Here is a 22,764-nt window from a genome sequence, read left to right as displayed (position 1 = left end):
GAGCGATTGTCCTAAAAGGGTACATCCATGTTCAGAGAGGCTAACTGGTTTACCCACGGTCAATTAGAACTAGTTGGTAGCATATGCCAGCAAGAAGCTGGGATTCTTGACTTTTACGTCAAGCCGGGGCTCACCACTGGAAAAAGACTGAGTGTGGAAAGCTAATCCAGGTTAATTCCCGCGGATTAATCATTAATATGCTAGGGAACTGCTGAGATTAAAAATATGAATGAACGGTTTAATTTCAACCTAGCCCCTCTTTATTCCCTCATGATGGCTTGTATTTCCACATCTAACAACTCATATGGTACCAGTGACAAAGAGGGAGGGAGTATGTGAGACTGTCCAAGAAACAGCTATTAGGAACAGGATTCTGCAGCCACGGGGGTGGGGGAAGTGGTACAGGGCAGATCAGCCTGCAGTAGCCCTTTTGGCCTCCCAGAAACCTTAATTTCAAAGAAACTGGCTTTGACTCAAGTTCAAAGAGTTAGCTTTAAGAGACACTGATATAATGGTTAGAAACCAGGCCTAAAATTATCTTAATTGAAAGACTTATTTGGTTATGAAGAGAGAGTGCTGGGTTATATGGGGGGGGGGGTGTAGGGGTCGGGAAGTCCTGTCATGAAGCACCGTTTACTCAGTTTTCTGGAAAGTGGGTGAGTTTATGTGCGTCAGACCCTCTCACCCTCCCCATTGCAGAGTAAAATGCCGGAAAGTCAACTGCAGTCATTGCCCTGCTGCCAGTTGAGGTTTGGACGGTGCCTCAGTTGTAACCTCCCTAAAAATGGGTGTATATGACGTCCACCCTCCATTCCTCCTGCACCGTCTGGACTTTCCGCCCCAGTTTACTCAAGAAAATTCTTTCTGGTGCTGATTGCAATCTCTTTGAAGATAGTGACGTGCCCTCTCTGAACTGACCCCCAGCATAACTTGTCCTCACATCTAGGGCCCGGAGGGGGCGCTGCTGCAGGGGAAGTCAGTTGGTTTTAAACGAAGCATTTCTCCCTACTGTTCGCATGTTGCGCAACCGTGCTCAGGGTGACACCCACCGCCATCTCAGCCCGGAGGGGCCAGGGGCGCAGGCGCGGCGCCGCTGGGATTCGAACCTTCGCGGCCCGCCGGGCCACAGCCTTACCGGAATCAGCGCCAGCAAGCAGGGTCGCTGGCCCGGGGTGGGCGGGGCCGGCCGGCGCCCCCTCCCCCGTTCGGCCGCGCGTTCCGGGCCCGCCCCGCCCCCGCGCTGGGCCGAGCGCCGCGCCGCGCGGCTCCGCCCCTCACAGGCCCCGCCCCCGAGGCTCCCCGCAGCTCCTCCCCTCTCCCATTGGCCGAAGCGGAGACCCGCCTCTCCGCCCAATGGCCGCCGCCGCGGCTCGGCCGCCCGCGCTCTGACTGGTCAGCGGCCGGCGGAGTGGCGGGGCACGGGCCAATGGGGAGAGGCGGCTCGATGAATGGCTGGCCCGGGTGGGGAAGGCAGGAGGCGGCGATCCCGGCGGAGGGGGCCGTTTGCCAGCTCCAAGGCAGAAAGTGCCACGACTCCACACGCGCGCACGCAGCCAGCGAGCAGCCGGAGCGGACGGCGGACGGGACGGGTGGCGTCGGGGTCGCAGCGCCTGCAGTTGCTCGGGGGCGGCTTCTCGGCGGAGGCTCGGCCGGCTCCTCTCTCCCGGTTCCGCGGCGGCGGCGGCGGCTCCTGCCCTCTCGCTCTCCCTCCCGCGTCTCCGGCTGCAGGTAAGAAACTTGGCCGGGCCCTGCAGCGGCGGTGGCGGCGCGCGGGCCGGGCCGTCGGGGCGCCGGGGCCGGGCCGGGCGGGCCGCGCCGGGAGTGACACGTCTCCCTGGTGGCCCCTCCCCCGGCGGCGCCCCCGGCCGTCGCCGCGGCGGCGGACCCTGGGGGTCCGGGCGGGCCCTGGGGGCGTGTGCTGGGCCGAACCCGGTGCAGGGGCGTTGGCCGAGCGTGCCCGAGGTGTGGACCCCACGCCCTCGCCGTCTGCGGGACCTGCGGCGGCCCCGCGGCGCGACGTGGCCGCCCCCCCACCTCTTTCTGTCCTTCCCAGCCGGGCCGTCGGGCCGGCCGGCGCGCTCCGAAGTTGGGCGAAGAAAGTTGGCGGCGGGGCGGGGCGGCGCACAGCTGGCGGAGGAAGGGGTTAAGCTTCGGGAAGCGGCTGGATGACGTTGACGGGCTGGAGTCCGGGCTGGCGGGGTGGGGGCGGGCGGAAGGCGGCTGGGGCCGGCGGGGGAGGGGGCGGGATTGAATGGGGGCCCGAGCCGAGCGCGCCCGCCTCGGGCTGCGGCTGGGGGCGCGGCGGGGCCGGGCGGCGCCGACGGGGCGGGCCGGGCTCGGGGCCGCGGGGCCCGCCGTGCGGAGACCCGGACCGTCCGGGTCCGGACGCCCGGCGGCCGCGGTGGCAACTTCCCGGAGTGCGGGAGGCGGCTCCCTGCTCCCCCTGGCGGCGCGGCCGGGGGCGCTGTTTGCCCGGCCGGTCGCGCGGACCCGGTGCGAGGGCGCCCGGCGGGGGGACGATGAATGGGCCGGCGGTGCCAGGCCCGGCGGAAGTGGCACCTCCGGCCCGGCCGTCAAGCGCGCTGGCACCCCGCCTGGCTCCCGACCCGGGTCCCGGGCTCCCGGCCTGGCGCCGGGCAGGGGAGGGCGGGCTGGGGTCCGCGCTTCCCGGGCAGCATCTGGGAAGCCTCGGGGAACCCTCCCCACATTGCAGATCACAAACGGTAGCTCGGGTGGTGTCATGGCTAAGGGGTGGGCTTCCGAAAGCCGGCACCGTGGGGAGTCGGCCAGGCTGTTTCACTCCGGGGTCCGCTTCCACGTCGGAACAGCCGGGCTGCCGGAGAGAGAACCGTGAAGACCCAGCACGTGTAGGGAGTAGTCCACAGGTGTTGACTGTTACTGTTTTTGCATGAGTTTCTAGGGTGTTCGGGCCGGGAGGGAGGTGGGGTCTGGGTTTGGCTCTGGCCCACCCGCTGCGGACGCAGCCTTGCCACGTCCTGTCGTCTGGATCCCACCCCTGCCACGCTGCAGACCCTCTGCTCAGGTTGCTTAACCTCTCTGAACCCGGATTTCCTTATCTGTAGCCTGGAGATAGAACCACCCACTCACTGTAGGGTCGGGCAGCCTCCCAGGTAAGTGCTGGGAAACCCTGGGACCTTGTGCCAGCAGAAGGAAGTTTGGCAATAACTCGTGGAGGTCGGAGGTCAGCAGAGTCTAGGAAGCATCTAGAAAATGAAACTTTGCAGGCTCTTGGGAGCCTCGCGGGTCACTGTTTGCCTGGTGTGCTGGAACCTTCAGAGCGGGGGCGTTTGTGTGGCGTTTTCTGGACTTTGGGGAGGAGGTCTCTTCAGAGCTTTGGCTGTTCCCGCGGGGCTGGGAAGCACTCTGCCTCCCCCTACGCTTTCCTCTGTGCTTGGCTGTCCTGACTTCCCCCTGATCCAACCCCAGAGAAGGCTCTGTGATCCCGCAGCGGGCTGTGGTGACGTCTCTGTTCCTTTATGAACTCTCCAAAGGTCAGGCCCACTGTGGGCTGCCAACTTGTTTTCCTTCCAGAAAGAAGCTTCCGGTTCTGAGGGCCTGGAGATGCCACTTCCCTCTCTGATGAAGCGAAGGAGGAAAGCTGGAGGCAGGAGGTGGAGCAGGGCTTGCACGTTCAGGGCTTCTGGACCCGTTGAGCTGCAGGGTGGCGGGGTGGGTGGCCAGATAGGGAGAGAAAGGTGTTTCGGGGACTGGAAACAGCCGCCAGGGAGTCGAGCCGCAGGCACTGTGCTGGGTCAGAACTCTTCACTTTCACAGTTAGGAGTCGGCCTCTGAACATCTCTACAGAGATTAAGAAGTTAGTTTGGTACCTTGGTGCATGAATAGTTTTTGGTGATGGGAGAATTTTGAATAAATCCCAAGCCACTGAGTCACATTTGAGCAATTATGCTCTTTGCTGAAACGAACCCTAAGTCAGTAGGCTGTAGTGATGATACAGCACCAAATTCCATGTAAGTGGCTGAATGCAAACCATTTGATTGGCATCCTGGTTTATTATGGAGCAGGGACGCCTTTTAAAAATGTCAGGACCCCAGACTTTTCTTACTTGTTCTTTTATTCCAAGGAGTTTTAACGAGGAGGTGAGTGACATATAGGCAAGGAGTCAACCGTTCTTTCGAGAATCCAGATTTTTCTGTGCTAAAATCTTGTTTTGGGAGAAAAAATATGGTCAGTGAGAATGATGACGGTGGAGACACTACTGTCCATCTGTACGTTCTGGCCCGGCGATGGTTAAGGCCTGGCCCGTAACACAGTAATTGCGGATGAAATGAGGTAGACCAACGCACCTGTTAAATTTTCTCCAGCTGTCTCATTGGACAACCGAAGCTCAGCCCAACTTGATTTTTAAGGTTTACTGTTGAGAGTCAGATTCACAGCTTTGGTGTACATCTCGGCCTCACAGCAGCCAGTTTCCATAGTGTAGATGTGGTTGTTCCCATCCTGTGGATGAGAACGTGGAGGCCCAGCAGGTCAGTTCCTGTTGCCCAGCTGCTGGGTGATGTGGGCACGGCCTTCTGAATGTTCACCGACACCTACAGGCCGTATAATTCCATACTCGTTGGGACAGTAAGTACCCCAGGAAGCACCTGGAATTGGAAGATGAAAACGAAGGCGGGGATTCAGTGTGGGATGTGGCAGTACCAAGACAGGGCTTTCATTTCATGTCTTTGTCAAGCTTCTCCTGTGTGCCAGGGCTTCAGACATCACAAACGAACCTCGTTCGTGTCCGAAGACACTCCATCTAGAACTGTGTTGTCCAGTACGGTAGCCACACGGAGGTATTTCAACTTAATTAAAGTTAAATAAAATTAAATTAGTGGCAGTTCATGCGCTTCCACCTAATAAGATGTCACCTTTAGAAAGCAGTTCTTCCTGACCCTTGGTGTGCATTATAAACTGCATGTTAAGGGAAAGAAGGCAGGGGAGCAGGGGCGTAGCACAGACAGTGGTCCTGCCCTGGAGAGCTTCTTACCTAACACCAAGGGCATCAAAGTGGTCAAATGTAACAGACACGGAAGATAGGTATTGGGCAGAAAACATATGGCTTGTAGGGAAAGTAAATATTTAATTCTAAGTGAGAGAGCCTGGGCAAGAGGGCCACTTAGCATTATGGAAAATTAACCTGGGGACTTCCTAGGAGGCTGTTTTCTTAGGCACACAAGTTCTGATGAGTCTCCTGAAACAGGCAGGCCGACTCCCACGACTGGAGGCCAGACACATGTAGCGTGTTTCCTTTAAGAGCTGTAAATGACATGCATCTCCCACATGCCTAGCAACGCAGGGCAACTTTAATTTATAAAGAAAGTTCTGTAATTTCTACGTTGGATTATTTTGGCAAGGCTGGAACAGCTGCCGGTCTCCTAACCTTACACGGTCCAGGGTGCAGGCATTTTCCTGTTTGGCGGACAGCAGTTGCTTCCTGGCTCTTTGCAGGGCTTTGTTATATTCCATAGAACTTTGAAAGGATCACTGGATAGTATTTGGGGAGAATTTCTGAATTCTTGGCTGTACTAGTGGCCTCATCTTAGTACATTGTGTAGAGTAACGTCAAACCAGTTAACAGAGCCCAGAGTGATAGACAGCTACTTTCTTGTTGGTCAGACAGGAGGCCCCTAAGGTTGTGCCGGAAGTGATCAGCTATTTATAGTGATAGTGAATACCATCTGCTGGCTCCAGAGTTGGAATAGAAGACCATCTTAGACCCAAAGCTCTAATTCTGTGCCCTGGCCCTGGTTGAGGTGCGAGTGAACCAGGTGTGTTTCAGGCTGTCTTGAGACTGGTTCCCAGCTGGAGCCCTGCGTGGATGGAACTTGGCTGGCACGTGAGGTTTGTTCAGGCCCGGTTGCTAAACAACTGAGCCACCTTTTAAAATTGGAGAAGTTGTTGTTGTTAAAATCTAGATTTGGGGGTTCTCTTGGGGAAAGTGGGAATTTCTGGGCACACCAGTTCTGCTTTCTCAGGTGGCAGCCGTGGACTGTGGTTGTCTTCCCCAGGCAGGGGCTGTGCTCTCCTCCCAGCCTCGCTCACAGTACGTGCTTGGGTGCCGGTGGTCCCCGAGGGACACTGTCTACTCCAGCGTCTGGGAGCAAAGAGGAGCTGGAGGGCGTCCACATGTGACCTGCGTAGTCACCGGCGTCCCCCACTGGCTGCAGCTTGGGGCAGCAGGGGGAGCAGTGGTCTGGGTTCTAGTCCCTAGAGTAAGTGGTGTGACCTTGGATGTGACTGTTCTCGTCCCTTGGCTTCAGTTTCCTCCTCGTGTAATATGAAACCAGGCCAGTTGGCTCCATCTTTCAGGCCACACATCGTGCTTTATCCTTCACTCCATGCCTTCTCACACTTGTATCCTTTACGACGGCAAACGTGTCAGCTCCGTCCACTCTCACCGCATCCCCTGGTGCCAGCCTGGTGCAGACCCCTCATCCCCCGGGTTATTTCACTAGGTCTGAAGTGGTCTGCCTGCTTTTGCCCTCACCCCCTGCCTTCTGGTCTGTTCCCAGAGCAGATCGTGCCACCCTGTGTTCAGGACCCTCCTTGGCCAGAGTCTGTCCAGTGGCCTCCAAGGCCCCACTTTTCCCTCAGGCTTCACTGCTGCCACCCCCACCCCCTGCTCTGGTCACACTAGCCTCCCTCTGTTTCCCGGGCAGGCCCTTCTGCCGCAGGGCCTTTGCACATGCTCTTGCTCTCCCTGGGGAGCTTTTTCCCAGACGGCCATGTGGCTTGCTCCCCCACCATCCTCAGGTCTGTGCATTGTGACCTCCCTGACCACCCTATTTAAAGTGACAGGCCCGGTGACCCCAGTCCCACTTCTCTGCATGGCTTTGTTTTCATTATCACCACCTGATGTGTCACATATGTGACTGACTTTGTCATTTCTGACACTGGATTGTAAGCTCTCCCAGTGCAGGGTTGTGGCTGCCCTGTTTCCCCGAGGTGTCCCTAGTGTCTGGACAGTGGCACACAGTAGGTGCCCATCCTTGCCGAGCTAACAGGTGATTTTCTAGTGCCTGTGTTCTGTGAGTACATTATCATTTAGCCTCAAGTAGCCTGGATTCCTAGAGCATCAAATATAAACACAAAAAACATATTCCAAAGCCAAGTGACTTTGGGATTCCCCCCAGCCAGGCTCCAGTTGGGAGACTGACCGTTACACTCATGGCGGTGCTGCCACATGTGGCCCATCCTGCTCCGCCAGCAGAAGCCAATGCTCTGAAGTGACCCTTGGCAGAAGGCTTGGGCGTTCGCTCTCTCCCAGGTGCCCTGCACCTGCAGGCCGGTTAGATTGGTCTCAGCGCTGCCTGTTCTCTGCTGTCCATCACCCACGCGGGGGCCTCACCAGACCGGGCCCTTCCCAGGTGCCTGCGCTGGTTCCAGGAGGAGAATTCGCAGTGAGCATCCTTTATTTCCCGGCGGAGCTGATGAGCTAGATGGGTTTGCAGAGCAGCCGAGCGTATCAGTGACGACGCCCTCACCAGGAAACAAAACGTTATTTTTGGTTTGAACAGTGCACTGCCTCTGAAAAGAGGTGGGTTTTGTGTTTCGTGAGCAAGAGTGCTCCTTCGTGGTAGGAGGGGAAATTCTTTTCCGGTAGTTGGCATTCCATTCTCCCTTCTTTTAGTCAGACTTTGTTGGACTGAGAGGGCTGGATGAGGTGAACCTCCCGCCTCCCAGATGGCGTTTCCTCGAGGACCGGGCGTGGACACTGGGCAGGTGTGGGATACTGGAGACAGGCGGGCTGGCTGATCGCAGCCCCTTCCAGGCCGAGCCCACATCCCTCGTTGTCTCCTCTCTGCCTGCCTTTGCTTTTAGGCAAAGAAATGGAAAAATAGATCATAGATTCCTGGCCCCTCCTGACGGGAGGATCTGGCCTACGCATTTCACGCAGAACCGTGAGAGACCGGGTTCTGGCCCTCAGCCCAGGCAGTATGTTCTATTGGAACTTTTCATTCAGTGGTTAAAATGTACAACTCAGCTGTAGCAAAACGATTTCCTTTTTAATTAAGGCTCATCCTGCATAGGAATTAGATGCAACTTTATTTCTGTTGAACACGTTTTCATTTCTTGGTGAGTTCTAGATCATCGTAGTTGGGGAATTCCGTAGTAACTGCAGTGACTCGGGGAAGGGGTCAGTGCGCAAGAGTGAGCGGTGACGACACCGTCAACAGCGGCCTCGTTAGTGACATGTCGTTAGGGGCATGGACGGGGCTTTAGCCACGGCCGAGCTGGCCACTGCAGCCTGTGTTGTTGCCTCCAACCTCAGAGGGAAGCCCTGAGGTTTGTTCTGAACAGTCTGGTTTTGGAAGCCGCAGGGACAGTGAGGTCTGTGGGGCTTGGAGGTGGGAGGCGGTGCCCACCGTGACCTTGGTCCCCACTTCCTCTCTCTTGGGAGCTGCGTGGTGAGCGCACATGAGGGGCCTGGGGGTGGCAGGAGTGTATGTGCCGTGACAGACCCGCCTGGCATCAGAGGTGCTCCTCCTTTGAGAGCTGTGTGGATTCATTTTCCTACCAAAGTTGGCATGTGTGTATATACATATTTTAACTCTTTACTAAAGTAGAACAAATATAGAAAAATGCACTGTCCCGTCTACAGCTCACGGAGCAGCGCCCCATGTGACCAGCCAAACAAGAAACATTGTCCCCCAGCAGCTCATTTCGTGCCCCTCGGGTTGCTGCCCGTGCCCGGGGGTAACCACACCCCTGACATGTAGCTCACAGGTCCCTCGCGCCTGCGCGTGAACTCGGGGCAAGTGGACACACGGCCTGTGCTCATCGTGGCCTCCCGTTCGACGTTATGTGTGAGCATGAGGTCCATCCGTGGTCTTGGGCTATTGTAGTTCATCCCCCTATTGTACATACTCTGCACATCACTGTGCAGGGGCACTTGGATAGTTTCCACGTTGGGGCTTCTGTTTTGATGTACTCTAAATTACACGATACTGTAAAATACAGTCTTGCCCCTGACTTTGGCGACCGCGTGTCCACTTTTCCACGGGGTCTGTTCCCAGGGGTGGGGCTGCAGCAACGGGAGGCATATGCTCAGCTGTGGACAACAGTGCGGACTCCCCAGAGCGCTGGTCCTCATTTGTACTCCCACCAGCAGCCTAGGATCTTGGAACATGACTTCAACAAGGAACCAGGGTGAAGTTGAGTTACCACTGCTACTGATAAGAAGCACCCCCTCGTGCTGCCCTCCCCATGTCCTGGAGATGGTTCATCAAAGAGGAGCCTTTGCATAGGGCTTGCGGAAAAGGGTCAGGTTTTACTGCCGGTGAGCAGATGCTGTCCAAGCAGAAAGGCAACCCCTCGCAGTACATGAGGGAGGGCTCACAGAGCTTTGATCTGTGGGGAGATTCTTCATCAGACCCCCCCACCTCACCCCGGTTCCAACAAGGTAGATGTAGTGACTGTTGGAGTGTTAAGTGGATTTCTTCAAAACAAAGGAGCCGGCCATTGGGTACCAGAGGTCACTCCGCCTGAGCCTCTGCCCACCTGCCGGGACCCTGCGCAGAGCCCAGGGCCGGGAGGCAAGGGCACTGGGCAGGCTCCCCTCCTCCTGGGACAGATGTGCATCCAGGCTTGGATCTGGGAGTCACCCTACCCAACAGCCCTCCTGTCACATCGCAGGGATGACCTCTTTCCTTTTAAGGGCTTGCCTGGCTGGGGTGTGGTTTGGCCACGAGTGGCAGCAGTGCCAAATGTCAGTAGCTTGAAGAAGTAAGGGCGGGCTGTGTTCCGGTGACAGGGTGGACTGGTGGGCTGGACCAGTCTTCTCACTCGGGTGGGGCAAGTGCTACAGAACAGATGAAAACAACACCTGTGGAAAGCACTGAATGGCTTGGAAGATCCTGAGGAAAGTAGTGAGGAGACCAGAGTCTCAGTGCAAAGAATAACCCTGGATGGTGAGCACAGTCCTGAGGGCGTTCGATGAACTGGGCAAACTGTGAGTTCCGATGGCACCTCTGGGCGCAGGGGGCAGAGACCAAGGTGGGCAGGATGATGGAAGCTGTGCCCACCGAGGACTCCTGCACCTCCAGGGTGAAGGTGAGTCAGAAGTAAGCCCATCCCCTCCTGAGATGTTGTCCTTCGTGCAGATCCTGTGACCTCAGTGGTAGGACATTTTCCAGCCAATTCTGATTCTTTGTAGAGTGCCCCACGGCCGGTCCACAAGCAAGCAGGTCTTTGAAGGACTGCGCCTTTATCCTCGGCTCAAGGCAAACGAGCATCCCTGGTTGAGAATAACCAAACACAGAACGCCAGGCGTTCAGTGAATGAGGACCAGCAGGAGCTCTGTGAAAACAGAGACAGTGAGTGGTTGACACAGTGTTTAAAAGCACTTCTTACTCTGCTTAAAGTAATAGACAAGGTGGAAAATACCTACAAAGAAAGGAAACTGTTAAGTGATCTAACACATTTGATAAAGGAATCAGGTGCAGTTTCTAGCCATGGGCAGCTCAACCACTATAGTTAAAAACCCAACAGATTGAAGTGTGTGATTGAACCGGAAGATAGAGCAGAATGTACAGGTTTCACTTTAGAACAAAATAGGACTTGTAAGTAACTTGTAAGACCAACTGAGAATCAGGGAGAAGAGGTGGTGTGCCAGAGCCCGTGTTGGACGAAATAATGACTGAGAATTGTACAGAATGGAGAAGACACCCATCCAAACAAGGGAAAAACACCCACATGTAGAAAGTGTAGTGATACAGCAACCAAAGGAAAAGATTCCAGAGTGAGGGTGAAATAAAGGTAACTTTTAAGGCAAAAACCAAGACCGTTAATTAGTGACATCTTGGCTAAAGGAAACTCTCCAGGATGTTCTTGGAAGGAAAATAGTGCCAAACGGAAAGAAGAATGAAGAAGGTGGGAACATTTGGGCAACTCTAAACAAATGTGAAATAATAATAATAATGTTGGGAGGGGCACTGGGAAAAGGATATGGTTAATAACACCTAAGTTAGGGGGGTGTTAGAATTAGCGGAGGGAGTAAGGTTTTGTTTAATTTTGAACTTTGTGAACCTCACATATTATTGTGTTTTAAAGGTTGTCACTAAAGAATAGAAACTGTATTCTGCAATAGTAGAGGGGAAGAAATGGAGTGATTTAAAAACAATCCAAAAAGAGATAAGAAAGGAGACAAAAAGAACTCCAGGACTGGTGGGGAAATAACACAAAATAAGATTATAGAGTTAAACTCAACTATATCAGCATTTAAAATGTAAATTGGGGACTTCCCTGGTGGCGCAGTGGTTAAGAATCCATGCTCCCAATGCAGGGGGCCCGGGTTCAATCCCTGGTCAGGGAACTAGATCCCACATACCTGCTGCAACTAAGAGTTTGCAGGCCGCAACTAAGGATCCCACCTGCCGCAACTAAGACCCGGTGCAACCAAATAAATTAAAAAAAGAAAAAAAATTTTTTTTTAATTGTAAATTGACTAAATACTCCAGTTAAAACATAAAGATATCTTACTGGATTTTAAAAATCCAACTCTTGTTTACAAGAGACGGTGAAAATGAAAGAATATATAAAACAAAAATTGACAGAACTACAGGAAATGGTCAAATCTATAAGCATAGAGGAGAATTTTACAGTATCCTCTCAGTAATTGACAGCTAAGCAGACAAAAAATCACTAAGGATTAGAACTTTGAACAAAATTAGGAATGTGATCTATGACTCTATATAAATAAAACAAAACACTGTAGCCAGCTAATACCTATTTGACTTCAGAATTTTCAAAGATTGGCTGTATCCAGGGCCTTAAAGTCAATCTCAACAAATGAAAGGATTGAAATTATGTAGAGCAGGTAGTCCGACCAGAGGTCAGTTAAACTAGAGATATGAATAAAAAGATAAATAGAGAATCTCCATGTATGTGTATATTAAAATAAAACACTTCTAGCATGTATTTGTAGGTCAAAAAAAGAAGGAAAATAGAAAATATTTTGAAATGAATGATGAAGATACTACACATCAAAACTTGTAGGATGTAGCTAAAATATTTATAGGGAAATTGATAACTTTAAATACACATATTAAGAAAGAAGATGAAAATTAATGAGCTAAGTAAGCATCTGTCTCCAGAAGTAACAAAGTCAAAATAAACCACTCAGAAGGAAGTAGACAATGAGAAGGGATTAACGAAACAGAAAACAAGTAAATATACAGTGGAGAAGTTCATTCTTACAAAAGATGAATAATGTTGACAAATATCAAGCAAAATTGGTCAAGAAAAAGGCACAAATAACATCAAGAGTGTAAAATGGGACTTCACTACAGATGTGGTGACGTTAAAAAGATGAGTGGTTATCATGAACAACTTGTGCTAATAAATAAAAGCAAAGCAGTGTCATAGGTGTTTATTAACCACCAGAGGAGGGGGCTCTACCACACATTGTTTGTATAAGCCGCCTTTTTTCATCTCAACATGGTGATAATTTTGCAAGTTTTAACAACAGTGAATTTCTGGGAACATATAACTTAACAACACTAAGCTAAGAAGAGAACCAAAAACCTGATGAAGGGACACCTGCAGGAAAGTCTACAGCAAACATCGCACTGCATAGCAAGACGCCCAGAAGTTTTGCTTTGAGTTCAGGAAGAACAGGCTGCCAGCTGACACGCCTTCTCTTGAGCACGGTGTTGGCGGTCCTGCCCTGTGCAGAAATTCAAGAGAAGTGAAGCGGAAGATAGAAAGATTGGGAAGAAAGTAGTAGAATTACTACTAGTAGAAAGTTAGTAGAATTAGGCAAGGTTGCTGTGGGTGGGGGGGGGAAAACCCTACAGAAATCAATTACATGTCAGTATTACCAGCAACAAACAGAAAATGAAACTTAAGAGAGACCCCATCTGCAATAGTGTAAAAGCCGAAAAACCAAGAAGAAAATAACTCTTTCCCAAAGCGTGTGAGACCCCACAGTGTGTGTTCTCTTCCTCCGCCAGGATGCCTGTGCTTTTCTGTTTCAAGGTGGTTCTCATAACCATGTGACCGTGTAAATGAGTGGCCCCTGCCTGATTGGTATTTAGTGGAGCCTACACAGACGCTTGGAGCGTGGATGTGCCCAGGTTTGATTGGACACGGTGGGGAGACCACTGATCCTGCTTCCTGGGAGCTTCGTGTCCGCTGCAGGAAGAACTCTGCACATCTGAACTGCTTGTGGGCGATTTGAGGACTCAGGATTCCTGACCCCTACCTCAGGGGCGTGTAGTGAGCCCTGTAGGCTCCTCGTAAGTGCTCAGAAGATTTAGGTTCATTCAAGTACCTACTTTTCCAAAGACTGTTATATTGGAGAAACACAAAAGCATGTCAATGCTTTGGTTTTTTTCCTTAGCAAAGAAATTGAATCTGAAATGGCCGGTGAAAAAGCCAAGGCTGAGAATAGAATGCATTTCTATTTTTAGTGTTTTATCTTTCTTTAAAAATGAATAGCATTGTTTCTTTGAAGTAGGAAGTCAGTTATTTCCATCCTCTTAAAACATGAAATAAATTATTTCCGAATACTGTATCTTTTAGTTACAAGATTTTCTCTTAGTTTTAGGTTAAAAAAAAAAAAAAGAAAAGAAAAAGAAAGAAGAATTAGAGGTCACACTTAAAATTTTAGATGAGAGGACCTGAAAACTCTCTTCTCTATAAACATTTAGAAATGTTAGATGGAGCTAATAAGCGTTCTCTAAAAAGCATAGCTGAGTTTACAAGGTAGTAAAAGAGATTACCGAATCCCGTAAGCCAAGGGCGGGGACTGTCTGGGTCCAGAGGTGAGCTGACCCTGCAGTGTGGGTGTCGCGTAGTCCTCCGAAGTCTGGGTCTTGGGTCATTGGTTTTTATGTCCAGGTGGGAGCTGGGTGTGGGGAGTGGGAACCCAACTCACACTCCAATGTAAAACCTGCACTGAAGGGACAGACTAGTGGCCAGGGGAGATGGCATGGGAGCTTATCTGTTTTGTCCTGAGGCGGGGGAGGCAGAGTCTCCTGGGAATATTTAACAGGAGCTGCTGCATCTAAAAATGTGTCCCTACCTGCCGCCTTCTCTGAAGGCTTCGTTGAAGCAAAGATAAAATAGCTCTTTAGAGACAAGCCTGAAATTCAGCCCAGACAGGGTTGCAACTTAATAAATTCCTGCCAGAGTCACTGTCAGAGGTATAAAAGTAGGTAGTGGAAAACATTAATGGGAAAAAATAACACCAGGGAAAAAACAAGGCGAACTTGAAAAAAAATAGAATAACTCAAAGGACTGATTATAGAACTGGTTAGATTCAGCTGAAGAGACAATTGGCGAAGTGGAGCGTATGTCCGAGTGGTAGCACAGAGAGATTGAGGTCTAGTTAGGACTTCTACCACAAAGAAACAGGAGCAAGGAAATCTCCAAAGAACTGAGTGGCCAAGGGCTTTCCAGAACTGGTGAAAAACATGAGAAAGCACAGTGAGCCTAAGATAATAAAAATAAATAACACATCTAAAGGCATTGGTAAAGGCTTGGAACCCCAAAGATGGATCTTAAAAGCGAGGAGGTATTTTTCAAAGGTATTACAAAGGAATGACAGCTCAACAACATGTTTTTCCATAGTAAGCACACACCCTGCCACGGCTGCCAACCAAAAAAGCCAGAAGACAGATAAGATAATATCTTCAAAGTGGTGAGAGAAAATAACTGTCAGCTTGGAACTCTGGACCCAGTTAATCCATTCATGCAGAGCGAGGGTGAAGGAAAGAAGTCCTTCCAGGGCTGTGAGGACTGCGGGTGTTTATCAAGAGGAGATTGTTGCTGAAGCAAGTAGTCGAGGATGTGCTTTGGGGAGACTCAAAAGAAGGCGTGAGGTGCACGAAGCAGTGGCCAGCAGCAGACTGGGAACCGTTTGGGTAATTTAACACGAGTGTCTGGAACTCCAAGCACCCGCAGGTCGCCCAGGTATGTGTGAGGGAGAAGTGGGTGGAGCACCAAGGCTCCTGGGAAGTGTCAGGTGTGTATGTTAGGAGAACGTAAGGGGAAAAGACATTTTAATTACAGTTTTTTTTAAAATTTTTATTTATTTATTTATGGCTATGTTGGGCCTTCGTTTCTGTGCGAGGGCTCTCTCTAGTTGCGGCAAGTGGGGGCCACTCTTCATCGCGGTGCGTGGGCCTCTCGCTGTTGTGGCCTCTCTTGTTGCAGAGCACAGGCTCCAGACACGCAGGCTCAGTAGTTGTGGCTCACGGGCCTAGTTGCTCCGCGGCATGTGGGATCCTCCCAGACCAGGGCTCGAACCCGTGTCCCCTGCATTAGCAGGCAGATTCTCAACCATTGCGCCACCAGGGAAGCCCATTAATTACAGTTTTTTAAAAGAGCGCTTGCACACAGACACACACAAGAACAGAAGAGTAACTTTCAAACACAGAGGAAAAGATGTCCAGTGGAATGCAAATAAATAAATAAATAAAGGGGGAATAAGCAAAGAAAAGGTATTGTGAATAGGAGTAACAAAATAAGGGTATAAATGAGTCCAGATACATAGGCAATCACAGTAGATGGTGGTGAACTAACCGTACCAGTTAAGAAAGCAAATTGCCATGCTGGTCTGAAAATAAAATCCAGCTACATGCTGCTTTTAAGAGCTCCACTTAGAACATGTGAACCCAGAAAGGTTGCATGTGGAGAACAGAAAATGATTCTAGGCCAATATTAACCCCCCCAAAATTGGCATAACTTTTTTTTTTTAACTGGAGTATAATTGCCTTACAATGTTGTGTTAGTTTCTGCTGTACAACAAAGTGATTCAGCTATATATATATACATATATCCCCCCCATCCCATCCATCTAGGTCATCACAGAGCACCGAGCTGAGCTCCCTGTGCTATGCAGCAGGTTCCCACTAGCTGTCTATTTTACACATAGTAGTGTATTCAGACATACAATCAGAATGAAGTGGGGAAAAAAAGGATCATTATTCGGGATAAAGAGGATCACTTTAGGGGCTTCCCTGGTGGCGCAGTGATTGAGAGTCCACCTGCCGATGCAGGGGACACGGGTTCGTGCCCCGGTCCGGGAAGATCCCACAGGCCGCGGAGCAGCTAGGCCCGTGAGCCACGGCCGCTGAGCCTGCGCGTCCGGAGCCTGTGCTCCGCAACAGGAGAGCCCACAGCAGTGAGAGGCCCACGTACCGCCAAAAAAAAAAAAAAAAAAAAAATCACTTTATAATAAAGGAAAAAATAGTAGGCACTTTATCAGAAAGATGATTCTGATCTTATATTCACCTAATAAGATGCTCTCCAAATAAAGCACAAATCAACAGATTTCCAGGAGAAACTGATAAAGCCATGATCATGGAGGTTCATGTCAAGAAGTTAGAACAGTATAAACCAATGGAAGTTGGAGGAAGGAATAATGAAAATTAATTATATAGATTGGATCACAAACCCAAAAGCTGGTTCTGGAATCATTATTGAAATTGAAATAGCAATTAAAAATCAGCTCTCTGCCAAAGGGAACCTTCATACACTGTTGGTGGGAATGTAAATTAGTGCAGCCACTGTGGAAAACAGAACAGTGTGGAGGTTCCTCAAAAAACTAAAAATAGAACTACAGTATGACCCAGCACTCCTACTCCTGAGTATATATCTGAAAAAAACAAAAACACTAATTCAGAAATATACATGCACCCCAGTGTTCATAGCAGCACTATTTATAATAGCCAAGACATGGAAACAACCTAAATGTCCATCGACAGATGAATGAATAAAAGAAGATGTGATATACATATCGCATATATATTTATATCTACATATATGATGGAATACTACTCAGCTATAAAAAAGAATGAAATTTTGCCGTTTGCGACAACATGGGTGAACCTAGAAGGTATTGTGCGAAGTAAAATAAGTCAGACAGAGAAAGAAAAATACCGTATGATGTCACTTATATGTGGAATCTAAAAAATACAACAAACTAGTGAATATAACAAAAAAGAAGCAGATTCACAGTATAGAGAACAAACTAGTGGTTGCCAGTGGGGAGAGGGAAGCGAGGAGGGGCGAGAGAGGGGTAGGAGATTAAGAGGCACAAACTATTAGATATAAAATAAGCTACAGGGGTCTATTGTACAACATGGGGAGTATAGCCAATATTTTATAATAACTATAAATGGAGTAGGTTTATACTTGAAAAACCTTTCAAAATTGTGAATCACTGTACTGTATACCTATAACTTATATAATATACAGCAACTATACTTCAGTTAAAGAAAAATCAGCTCTCTACCCACTCTCCCCCCTCCAAGAACAGATCTCGAAAAACCAGATTCTGACAGTTTTACAGGCAAGTTCTTGTGAACCTACAAAGGATGGAGGAAAAGAGCTTCTCTGTAGCTCATCTTACGGGACTGAAGTGACCTTGCTACCAAGACTGCGTAAGAACAGTCTGAGAATGAGCTCTGACTTGCCCCGCTTGACAGCACAGCCACCCGAATCCCACATAAAAATGTGAACAGACCAAATCTAGTGAGGGATTAGAAAAGAAAAGACCCACCGTCAAGAAGTGTTTACACCATCAGAACCACCTGTGAGTTAACATTAGAATATATTCTTTTAATTCAATCCAATTCAGATTAAATGTCAAGTGGTAAAGAGAAAGCATTTGCTAAAATACCCTATTAAAAAAGGAAAGGTAACTAGGAACATAAGATAGCTTAACCTGATCAAAGGTTTCTACCAAAAGCCTACAGTCAACACAGCATCTAACAGTGAAGGATCAGAAGTGGAGACTTGGCCGTGAGACCAGCGAGCCTGGAGCCGGCTCTGTGAGACGAGAGAGAAGCGATGGTGTGGATTAGAAAGCAAGAAATTACTCTTTTCACAGGTGATTTTTCTTGAAGAGAATCCACAAACTCCTGGATTTGATGAGAGTTTAGCTTAATATTTGGGTAAACGACACACTCGCAAAAATGAATAACTTTGTTGGTTGTCTGTAGCTAGAAAAAGAAAAAGATATCTTTTTCTAGTACATTTAAAAATAGCAATAACCTAACAACAACAAAAAAGATGTGTAAGACTTCTATAGAGAAGATCATAAAAGCTCCCTGCAAGTATAAAAGAACATTGAAATAAGTGGAGTGCTACACGCTCCATTCACCGACAGCTCCCATAGTATACAGCATCGGCTCTCCCCATGTTCACCTGTAAATTCAGTGTGTTTCAAATAAAAGTTCCAGTAGAATTTTTGGAAGGGATGCATAGACCAAAATGTAGTATTGACGCAGGCCGTAAATAACATTTAGGTGGAACAAAGTGTGAGTCCGGTGAGGGATCCACGTGTACTGCAAACCAGATGGGACAGAGGAGGCTGTAAAAGTCGGGGGGTGGCGGGACTGGACCAGTCCGGAAGGGGCGCTGGGTAACTTAAGCCGTGGGGGAAGCTGACCCTGCTTCCTTTCCTATGCCAGAGTAGATCCCAGGTGATTAGAAACCCAGCTATGAAAAGTGTTCTGAAGTTTGTAGAAGGAAATAAACAGTGAAAGGACTTCTCTCCCAGTGGTTGGAACCTGGGTGGCTGAGAGTCAGGGGTGTAAGGGAGGTTTTCACTCAGTATCAACCCCTTTGTTCCTTTTGCGTTTTGACCCCTAGGAATGCGTTGCCTTTCTCCAACACAACTGAGTAATTATTTAGATTTAAAGGATAGCAACAGATTTTTCCTTAAAAAAAGAAAAAGGAAACAGGTTCTCTTTGACTCTGGGGTGGTAGCAATGAAACAAGAAAACACTGTAAAACAAAACAGTGAAACAATTTTTCAAACAAAATTGGTTGAAAAAGAAACCGCAGACTTGGATACAAATGGTTAATATCCAAATGTGTAAAGGGCACCTACAAATGAGGGAAAAAGACAACCCTTTAGAAAATGGGCCAAGGGTATGAGCAGACAATGTCGTGGAAGCAGCATGAAGGGCAGCTCACCATGGGAGGCACGTGGGGCCGCATCCGGGTGTGAGTGCAGGAGGAGATGGTGCGGGCCGCAGAGGGCGGAGCTCGCGGCACTGCCCTGGGGGAGCAGCCCTGGGCCCTGCGGTGTGTCCTAGAGGATGAAATGCTGCCAGGTGATGCCCGCAGTGGTGTCTCACGCAGCCCTCACCGTAGCGGTGCTGGACATGTGTAAGCACACACGCACGCGTGTGGAAGTGGTGGCATTCTGAGTATTGGTTCTCTCTGGAGAGAAGGATGAGGTACTACATATATGTATCTAAAGTAAATGGGGACAGATGTTTGGATTTGCGAGACCTGGGTGGCAGGTAAATGGACGTTCAGGATATTTTTCTTAATCTTCCGTATATTTGAAATATTTCATAATATTTACAAAAACAAGGAGACAGTGATCCTGATGCAGCTGCATCTGCTAGTGTCTCCATTTTATTGTCGTTGTGTTTTGGGTTGTGCCTTCCTGGTAAGTCACCTACCGCCCAGGAAATGGGGCTTGGGCTCAGTCGGGAGGCTTCGTCTCGCTCCCCTGCCGTGGCTTCTCCAAGTGCCCACACATGGCCCCTGAGGAGCAGCTGGAGAGTGATGAGACCCCGCCCCAGCGGTGCTGTTGAGGGCCCTTTTCGCAAAACGTCCCCAAATCCCCATTGCCAAGTTGGACTGAACTGGCCAGACTGGACAAGCCAGGTCGGGCCACACGAATCAGCAAATGTAGTCCGTGCCTGGGGCGTCCACTTAACTTCTGTTCCCGAGTCCTTACTCCCAGGAGCAGAGGAAAGCCATTCTCTGAGGAGCCCCGAGGTGGCCCAGGGCATGTCAGCTGGCCAAGCCTGGGAGCGGTCCCCGAGCCTCGGGGGAGTCTTCTGCCCCCTGCCCTGGCAGGCCTTCACCTTTCTGCTTTGCACTCTAAGCGGACTGGCCATAGTAAATAAGAGTGCGCATTTCATAGAGGTTTCCGGGATTGACGGAGTGCAGGTTCTTTGTGGTCAGCCCACACAGGATGCAGTGGCACGGTTGGCCGGATTCTTTGCCCTCCTGGGCACGGCCCTTGGGGAAACCCTGCGGGAGATTCCCTCTGGGGGCCTTTTACCATGGTGGGGATTTCAGAAGCGAAGCGCCAGAAGGCCGACCTTGAAGGCTGACCTTGAGAGCGTCCTTGAGGCATCGCTGGCTTTGCTGTGCCTGTGAGCACGGGTGGTACTCCCGCCCCTCGAGCAGGAGCTGACTCTGCGGGGCAGCGGGAAGGCGGCTCCCACCTCGACTTCTTGGCTGTCCGTGGTGATGGTGATGTGTCCTGAGCCTTCACTGTTTCACTGAGTGACCACAAATCTAGGGCTTTTCATCTTCCTGTGAAAGCGTCCTTTCAAAGAAACTCATACTCAGGAGTTAGTGGTGGGGATACAATTTCTTTCTGGAGCAGCGGTCCTGCAAAGCTGGGAAGACACATCTGTGATGGACTCAGATATCTGTCTGTCCACTGCGGAGGGAAGTGCTCTCCCAGCTGGCTTTTCTCCACTCTGCCCCTGACAGAGAATATATTTTTGTATCCCGTGTTTGCCTAACTTGAGAGTCAAAGCTGACTTTTCAACCGTGGCTTTTCTAACCAAACCACACATCTGCAGAGCCCACGGTGGGGGGCAGGCGCCCATCGTGGGGGTGGTGGCCCTGGGACTCCAGGGGACCCGACCTCCAGGGCTTGTTGGGGACGCCACCCGGGGCTTACGGACCCTCAGCCGGGGTGACCCGGGCCCCTGGCGTGGTGCTGCCTCTGGAGAAGGGGTGTTTCAAAGGAGTTTTGTATCCATTCTTTTTCAGATTCTTTTTCCATGTAGGTCATTACAGAGCATTGAGTAGAGTTCCCTGTGCTGTACAGAAGGTCAAAGGGTTTTTGTCATCTGAATAGGATGGATATAGTGATTATGGTGTTGCTTTGTACCTGAAACGTGTCCATGTTGGCGAAGTTCTGAGGGGTGCTTGTGAGGACCCGGAGTTTCAGTTGGTGGACGCCCTCCAAGCAGCGGGGTTAGAACGGGGCCTGGAACGTTCCAGCTTCTTGTCCCTGTCCTCCCACCCACGGGACCCCCCTCCAGGCCTTTTGCACACTTGGCTGCGAGGATCCCGAAGGGCTCGTGTGGGGTGACCTCTCCTGACTGTCATGTGTGAGGGGCCCTGGCTGTGTATCTCGCTGCCAGAACCCATGGCCCGGGGTCAGAACCCGCTGCCCCAGGAGTCCACCTCGGGCCTGAGGAGTGGAATGTGGAGCTTGACCTGGAGCTGCAGGCCCGGCGACAGTCTGGGTGAAGTAAGTGTCACAGCCGCAGCTGAGGGACTTACCACCGTGGAGAGCAGAGCGCGTTCCACCCTCTTCCCGCAAGGGTTCTGTAGAAAGACGGAGAAACTGTGCTCTGGGGACCCGGGGGCCGTTCAGCTCTCCCCCTTGCTGCCGTCCTCCCCCACCTCACCATTGCGTTCCCTTCTCAGGTCCACTGCTTGTCCTCCTGGGGGAGCTGTTTCTCACTCCCCAGTTCAGGGGACTGGAATATGATTGTAGTAGCATCAATATTAGTTGATAAAAGTTGAATGTATCCAAGAAATGAGCCTGTTGGAGTTTCTCACTGAAGTCAGATTTAGCCCGGCTGACAGCTGATGGGTGTGGACCTGGCCACCTCTGACCCTATGGACTTTGGTCCCCAGCCAGCAAGAAGGGGTGGTTCATCCTCTTGATAGGGAGTTTGTCATCAGGCAAAGGGTCCCCTCCCCAGGGCGAGGAGTGGACCTGGTGACACTGTCCTCCTCCCTCTTTGCAGCCTCTGGATGTGAAATTCCAAACCTGGAGTCTTACTTGGTAGGCTTCCCAAGACTGGTATTTCCTGTTTCCTAATGTGCAAGTTTGCAGGTTGCATAGCTCTTCGGAGCTATCACTGGCTAAAGGCCATTTTTCCTCACCAACTTTTGATCACCTTTCCGGATTGTAATGCGTGGGTTCTCATCTTCGGCCCTGGGTAGCTGTGTTTATCAGCACTGGAGGAAATGGAGGCAGCAGAGTCAGATGGCTCGCAAGGGCCTGCTGGCCTGGACGCTGTGGCTGAGAGCCGGCAGCCGTGTTTGGTTTGACTCACATGGTATTTTTAAAATCAGTCAACTTCACGTTAAGCAAAAAAAAATTTTCTGTCCTAATGTGAGAAAGTGAAAGATCTCTCAACACGGTGCCCGCATGTCTACAGTAATCAGCTGTGGCTGGGCGTCACCTGGCCCTAATGTAGTGGGGCAGTTTGCCACAGTCCTCACTACTCCCAATTGTCTCACACCTGGCCGGTGCTTGTGCTCATGTGCATCTTTGACCCCTGCCGTGGGGAACATCGTGAACTGGGAGCATGGCATCTGAGTCTCCTGGGTGTTATGTGCCCTGATTATAGAGCTCCTCGCTGCTGTCTCTCCATGGCTTCGTATGTCCCGGCACTAATGGAATATCTTACGTAAGAGTTGCTCACTTCTGAAGGGGGCGGGGAGAATGGGTGACATCGGAGATGGCCTGAGTTTGTTTCTTCCTTCACTTTATCAGTCTGAAGAATTAGTGAAACCGTAAGTCAGGTGTTAGGGGTGGGGTTGGTGCTTGTTGAATACCTCAGTTTCTACAAAAAATAATTGACATGTATGTATTTGGCAGGTGAAAGGAAAGCAAGCCAGGATGGATATTTACGACACCCAGACCTTGGGGGTTGTGGTCTTTGGTGGATTCATGGTTGTTTCCGCCATCGGCATCTTCCTGGTGTCGACGTTCTCCATGAAGGA

This window comes from Aethalodelphis obliquidens, unplaced genomic scaffold (genome assembly GCF_003676395.1).
Source record: "Aethalodelphis obliquidens isolate GAN/ISIS:26980383/991018 unplaced genomic scaffold, ASM367639v1 scaffold18, whole genome shotgun sequence".
In the NCBI taxonomy this organism is placed as follows: Eukaryota; Metazoa; Chordata; class Mammalia; order Artiodactyla; family Delphinidae; genus Aethalodelphis; species Aethalodelphis obliquidens.
Note: the sequence above shows the minus strand (reverse complement) of the source record.